The sequence below is a fragment of the Camelina sativa genome, chromosome 5 (assembly GCF_000633955.1).
Source record: "Camelina sativa cultivar DH55 chromosome 5, Cs, whole genome shotgun sequence".
Classification (NCBI taxonomy): domain Eukaryota; kingdom Viridiplantae; phylum Streptophyta; class Magnoliopsida; order Brassicales; family Brassicaceae; genus Camelina; species Camelina sativa.
Window position 1 is genome coordinate 433,725 of NC_025689.1, and position 6,000 is coordinate 439,724.

At 37.5% G+C, this 6,000-nt stretch overlaps 2 pseudogenes; both read right to left on the reverse strand.

Annotated features, from left to right (window-relative positions):
• LOC104784576 lies at positions 1,282-4,515 on the reverse strand (annotated as a pseudogene).
• On the reverse strand, positions 4,690-5,996 carry LOC104788728 (annotated as a pseudogene).

The window sequence follows — 6,000 nt, forward strand, 5'->3', positions numbered from 1 at the left end:
GTTTTGTCAACTTAGCTTTCTTATTTATCTTTTGGTCCAACTTCTTTTTTTTTGTTCCAACTTCTAACTGTCAAGTTTTTTAGATAAAGTCAGCAAAAACAAAACTTTGAAAAAAAAAAGTCCAAGTCCGGCCATTACTTTGAAAATCGAAAGTTTCTCAAGAAAACAAACAAAGTCAAGTGAATTTTAATTCATTTTCAGATGGGATATACGAGTAGCAAATTATTTAGTTATGTTATAGTATATATTATTTACTGGATCCACACCTTTTTATTTTATTTTAAATTTAGATGGAAATAGATTATTCGGTTCTATTATATAGGTAAAGCCCTCATTTATTTTCAAATAAAGTAGGTTACACTACATTTTGGGGACATTCACTACCAAACTTATTGACGTAAAATGTAACATTTAATCTCTCCAACCTTCAATATGGGCTACCTTTTAATACCACATAAATAGTTTTTGGTTGATAGAAAAAGAAAACACATATACGATTTTATTTTAAAAATATTGAAAACAAACCTTTTGCAGATTATTTGGGGAAAAAATAAATAAATGAATTGAATGCATGGACAAGGAAACAATCATGTCACATACACACAGTTGCAAAGTTCAAACAATACTGTAGCTGGTTTTAACGAATTGAAGCTCTTGTACAAATTTGCAAATTTATCGAGGGTAATAATAATTGTTTAATTTTTAACGATAATTTAACTCGCCATGTAACCTAGTAGTAACCTTCTTTATCATTTCGAGTATTGTCTCCTTTTTAATTTTATTTCTTCTATAGTCGCCAAAAATATATCCCATCTGCCATCATTTATGATATTAGGTTTGTACAATAAAGTATAGATGCAATACAGTACTGTTCAAAAAAGACAAACAAATTTCAGAAACGAGAGAGATATCATTCAAGATTCAACTCAAGGGAGAGTCTTTGGTCCTTACGGAATTAAATCCCATCCAACTTCCGTAATTGGCAAATACTAATTACACAGCCAACGCTCTGGTCTTTCCATATTAATGTCAATTCATCACCAAGAACCTCCACCTTCAGTAGTAATTGCACAACTAAATTTTGTACCTTTTAATTCAACCACTAACCATAATTACCCAAACACAACTTTAAAAAAAAAAAACATTCGGTAAGAACTGAGTCGTTGAAACATTAGAGCTTAGTTTAGAACTGCTACATGATGAGTGTACGGTAAGCAAATGAGTTTAGACCGGACTTGATTGTTGGGAGACTCTCACCATCATAAGATTCACAAAAGATACTTCATCTTAAAAGGATTAGTTAAACTAAACATCCTCATAAACAATAACCATAAGTAGAGCTACTGATAATAAGATTAGACTTTTTTTACTTACATCTGCTCTCCCTCTAAGTTTTTCATTTACCAAAATACAGAGCTTAGATGTCATTCCTAGTTTTTGGCTTCTTTACCTTAGTTATTACCATGGAGCAGAAGCAGTTGTCTCAAACTCAAGCTTAAAATCTTCAATCTCTTGCTCAATCGTTTCTGCACATGATTTCTTCTCGACTGTTCTTTTGTTCGCAGCTTCCTTCTTCTCTTTCGTAACCACTTGTTGTCTCTTCAGCTCAACAATTTTGCATTCTAACTCAAACAGTTCTTCTTCATACTTTTGCCCTTCCATCTCTCCAGCTTCAATCGTCTTCTCGAGACATTTTCTTTCCTCCTCTTTCATTGCTATCCCATCTTGGAGAGAAACCATTTTGTTGATCCGTGACTGAGGGGCTGCAACGTCAAAACCATACTTCTCTAGCTCTTCAAAAGAACAACTGAGGCTCCTTAACGTGCACGAGGAAACATCGGGCTGCAGATGATTTACTTCATCTAATAACCCGTAGAAAGTCACCATCATACCAACTGCTGCGTATTCCCGGATATCTTCTTTAGCCTCAGACAATGGACCAAAATGTGGAATCTGTGGTACTGTTTCACACGCCTTCCAAAACGGTGACTTCTTTGCAAAAGGCAAACTCATTAGTGTATTATTTCCTTGTGTTTCCTCAACATCGGTGGCAGCAACCGCATTATTCACCACAACCGGGCTATGATCAAAGGGTAGCTCTGGATAGATCAACGCAAAACCAACAAAAAAAAAAACGAATTGCTTTAGCATATACTACCTGACAGTTTTCAAAGAGATGCATCTAAGCTTTAAATATGTTGAGAATATTATCGAACCAGTAGGTGAACTTTTCCAAGCAGCGAGAGGCTGATCATCGACATCAGCATCGGTGCAGATAGTCCTTGTATCATTGATCTCAGCTATTGGACCATTGCAACTCTCATCTACACATTAATTACCAATTATATGATAAAAATTTGGCACGAAACAAAGATATCACAACTAATATTGCTAGATAGATGCTGGCTTAGACATACCAGTTTCCTCAAGGTCTGCGTTCTGTATTTCTTCTCTTTTCCTTTTTATACCCTTATCTTCGATACTCTTCTCCTCAAGCATCTATATAAAGAGAGTAAACTAAACCATCATTTTATGAAATGATATATTATTGTAGATGAACGCCAACATCTAGTGAAAGAGAGAATGATATTTTTTCAAACGAAGAACTAAATTCACCTTCTGTTGAGTTGCATTTTTCAAGCCATTCTTTTTACTCATTGGCTCAGGTGTCTTCTTGGGAGATGTCTTTCCTCGAGTATCAGCCTCTGTTTGTTTCAACGGCGTTGCAGTTCTGACCCGGGACGGGGTCACAGGTTTAACAGAGGCTGAAAACATTGACCTTATAGATCAGTTTCGTGATGCAGAAACTAAACTTAAAGAGCTAAACAAGATCACAATTACCTATTGGTTTCGCTTGCCCGGTTATGGCCCGAGGAGTATTATCATTAGTAACATCATTAGCCCTCTTGGTTCTCAGTTCTCGAGTGGCCTAATTGCAGGTAACAAAATTTGTAAATCAAGGTACATGACAAAAGCAAACGAAATTAGTAAAATGCCTAAACTCACAGCTTCAGTTTCAGCTTCTGTGAGTGTCTCGTCATTATCCTCAAGATTGAGTGATCTTTTTATATGCTTTGTGGTCCTTTTCGGAGTCACTGACTTAGCACCAGAACAAGAGCGAATTGGCTTTGTTTTTATGACACTGGAAGGAGTTTCTCTCACAGGATTTTGCTGAAAAGTGGACTGAACATAACAGCTTCAATTCACACTACCGATAAATCAAAACTGAAAGAATATTGATGGAAATGATTGAAGTTGATACCTTTGGTCCATCCTGCCAAACACCATCTTCCCAAACCTTACAAGGCCTAAGATCAGAGAGTTTAGACACGGTTTCCTGCTTTGTACTCGCTAAACTAACCATGTAACGATTCTCATCGAGAATTACTCTAATCAACCCTTGACGCCATACGGAACCACGAAAGACCTCAACACGATCCAACAACATGTAACTGTCAGCTGGAAAAGGAGGCGGTGTGGGTCTAACACGGTAGGAATCAACGGTAGTATTTGTTCTAGCCGCATCACCATTAAAGCTCAAGTATTTATTACAGTCCTTGACGATGAACTTCTTCACCTCATCATCCACTTTGATCTCTTTAACTATCATAGCGGGGAACCAGGCAACTTCCTCTTTCTCTCTGACAGTACTCACTTCCACCATTGTCCCGCAGCTAAACATGGACTTATCCAATTCCTTCAAGGACAACAAACAAATTAAAGTCTAGTCTAAGATTCAAAGCCAAAGCTAAAACCTTTTCAACCATTTCAACCAAAGCTAAAACCTTTTTAACCATTTCAACCAAAGCTGAAACCTTTTGTTAGTGTCAAAGCATGCAACACTAACAAATAAAACCGGATTTGACAAAAGACCATAACATGCAACAAATCAAAACAGAGAAAAGCTTCAATCTTTAGCAAGAAAACAACCAAATCAAGAAAAAAATCAAAACTTGGATTACATCAACACCATACCTGAATCTCTGGTCGGACCCATTTCCAACCAGTCCAGCGGAGATGGGGTCTCAATTGGTTTCTCTGGAATCAATAATGTCAGGTGGATTATCATAGTAAACCCTAAACTTGTCATTCCCCAATTTCTTGATAAGCACACCGGTCCACCATCCGTCTTTATGGTCAGCATCTACCATCAACCCTTCCTCAAAAACCACACCTTTGTACTCATCCTCCGGCGGAACGGGTCTGATGAACCTCGGTTCGATGTTCTCAAACAAAGGAGAGAAACCGTCTTCGTCCAACAGAGTCATGTAACGAACACGGAGCTTTTTGCGTCCTGATTTCGTTGGGTTTTCCTCGAGAACACCTCTGAACCATGCATCTGCAAAACCTTCTTCTTCAGAACACACTTCTACTTGTGAATTTTTCGTTATCTTCTCCTCCATCTCTCTCTCTCTCATACCTTTGTTCATCTTCTTCCGCAGACAAAACCCTAAAAAACCTCTTTCTTTCTCTCCTCTCACGCCACTTTCTGAATTTTATTTAGCCCTTTTCACAATGAAAGCAGAGACGACGTCATTAATCATATGATGAGACTAATTTTAATTGATTTTTCTTTCTTTTTTTTCTTTTTTTTTGGCGCGATTAAAAAAAATTACAAAATAAAATAAATATTTCTATTGGGCCTAAATTAACGAGCCCATCGTATCGCATTGTGATTGTTGACTTGTCGTTGTTATCTGCGCTCACTACTTTTATCTTACGGTTAAAACAAAAATACGATTCAGTTAGCTTTTTAATGACATTTTTAAGATCAGACATTACTAATTATGATTTAATCTTTGCCACGTCAGCTTCTCATCCCTCTCACTACGCTTTTGCTTATTATTATCTAACTTACCATGGAGCGGACAGAAGTGTCTCAAACTTAAACTCCACATCTTCAAGCTCTAGACCAAGATCTCTTGCGCGTGACTCAATCTGACTTATCTTTTCGTAGGTTGCATCCTTCTGTTTTCTCAGTGCTGCTTCTTGCATCTGCATTTCCAGAATCTTGTTTTTCACCTCAAGTATCTTGCGTTCTATCACACCACACTGTTGTTCAGCCTTGAGCTTTTCGCTAGTTTCTAATACCATCTCTTTGTTGAACCTTTCTAGTTCCTTCGAGATATCTACTTGTCTATCTTTGAGAGCTAATAGCTTGTTGATCCGTGATAAAGGCGCTGTAACTGTGAATCCATGCTTCTCTAGCTCGGTAAAGGAGTCTTTCAGGCTATTTAGTTGGCTTATGGGAACGTCCGTTTCCAGATCTTTTACTTTCTCTAATACCCCAGAAAATGTCACCATCATACCTAAAGCAAACAGAGACATGAGGACTCTGTGGTACTCCTTTGAAGACCTCCATTGATTCGTATGCCTTCCAAACCGGTGACTTCTTCACAAAAGGCAAAGCCACTGTTGCATCCTTTGCTTTGTTTTTCTCACCCTCATCGACAGCAACATTCTTCACCACATTGGGGGTTCGATCAGAGTGCACCACTGCACAGATCAACGCATTCCCAAAATAGTCAGAAAAGGATTGAAATTGTTTTAGCATAGTAATACTTACGACTTGTATAATGAAAGAGTTGAGACATACCACTCTCACTGAGGTCTGAACTATGCTCTAGTTCTCTTCTTTTCCTCTTACGACAGTTATCTTCACTATTATGCTCATCCGGAATCTGTGCATAAAAGCGTTATAACACAAAGAATAGCACTCTCAGAGAAAAAATAAAGATCAAGACAATTATGATTTAACAATACCTTCTCTCGAGTTAATTCATTTCCATTCCTCAGTGGCTCAAGTGTCTTTTCGTTGGATGTCTTTAATTGAGTATTTTCCTGTTCAACTGGTGGTTAGAAAACAGAGACATGTCAGTCAGTCTCAGAACGCAAACTGGTGGTTAGAAAACAGAGACATGTCAGTCAGTCTCAGAACGCAAAAATAAACAAGGATTAAGGGAATCCACTTGGGGAATTGACTAGAGTATAACCATTTAA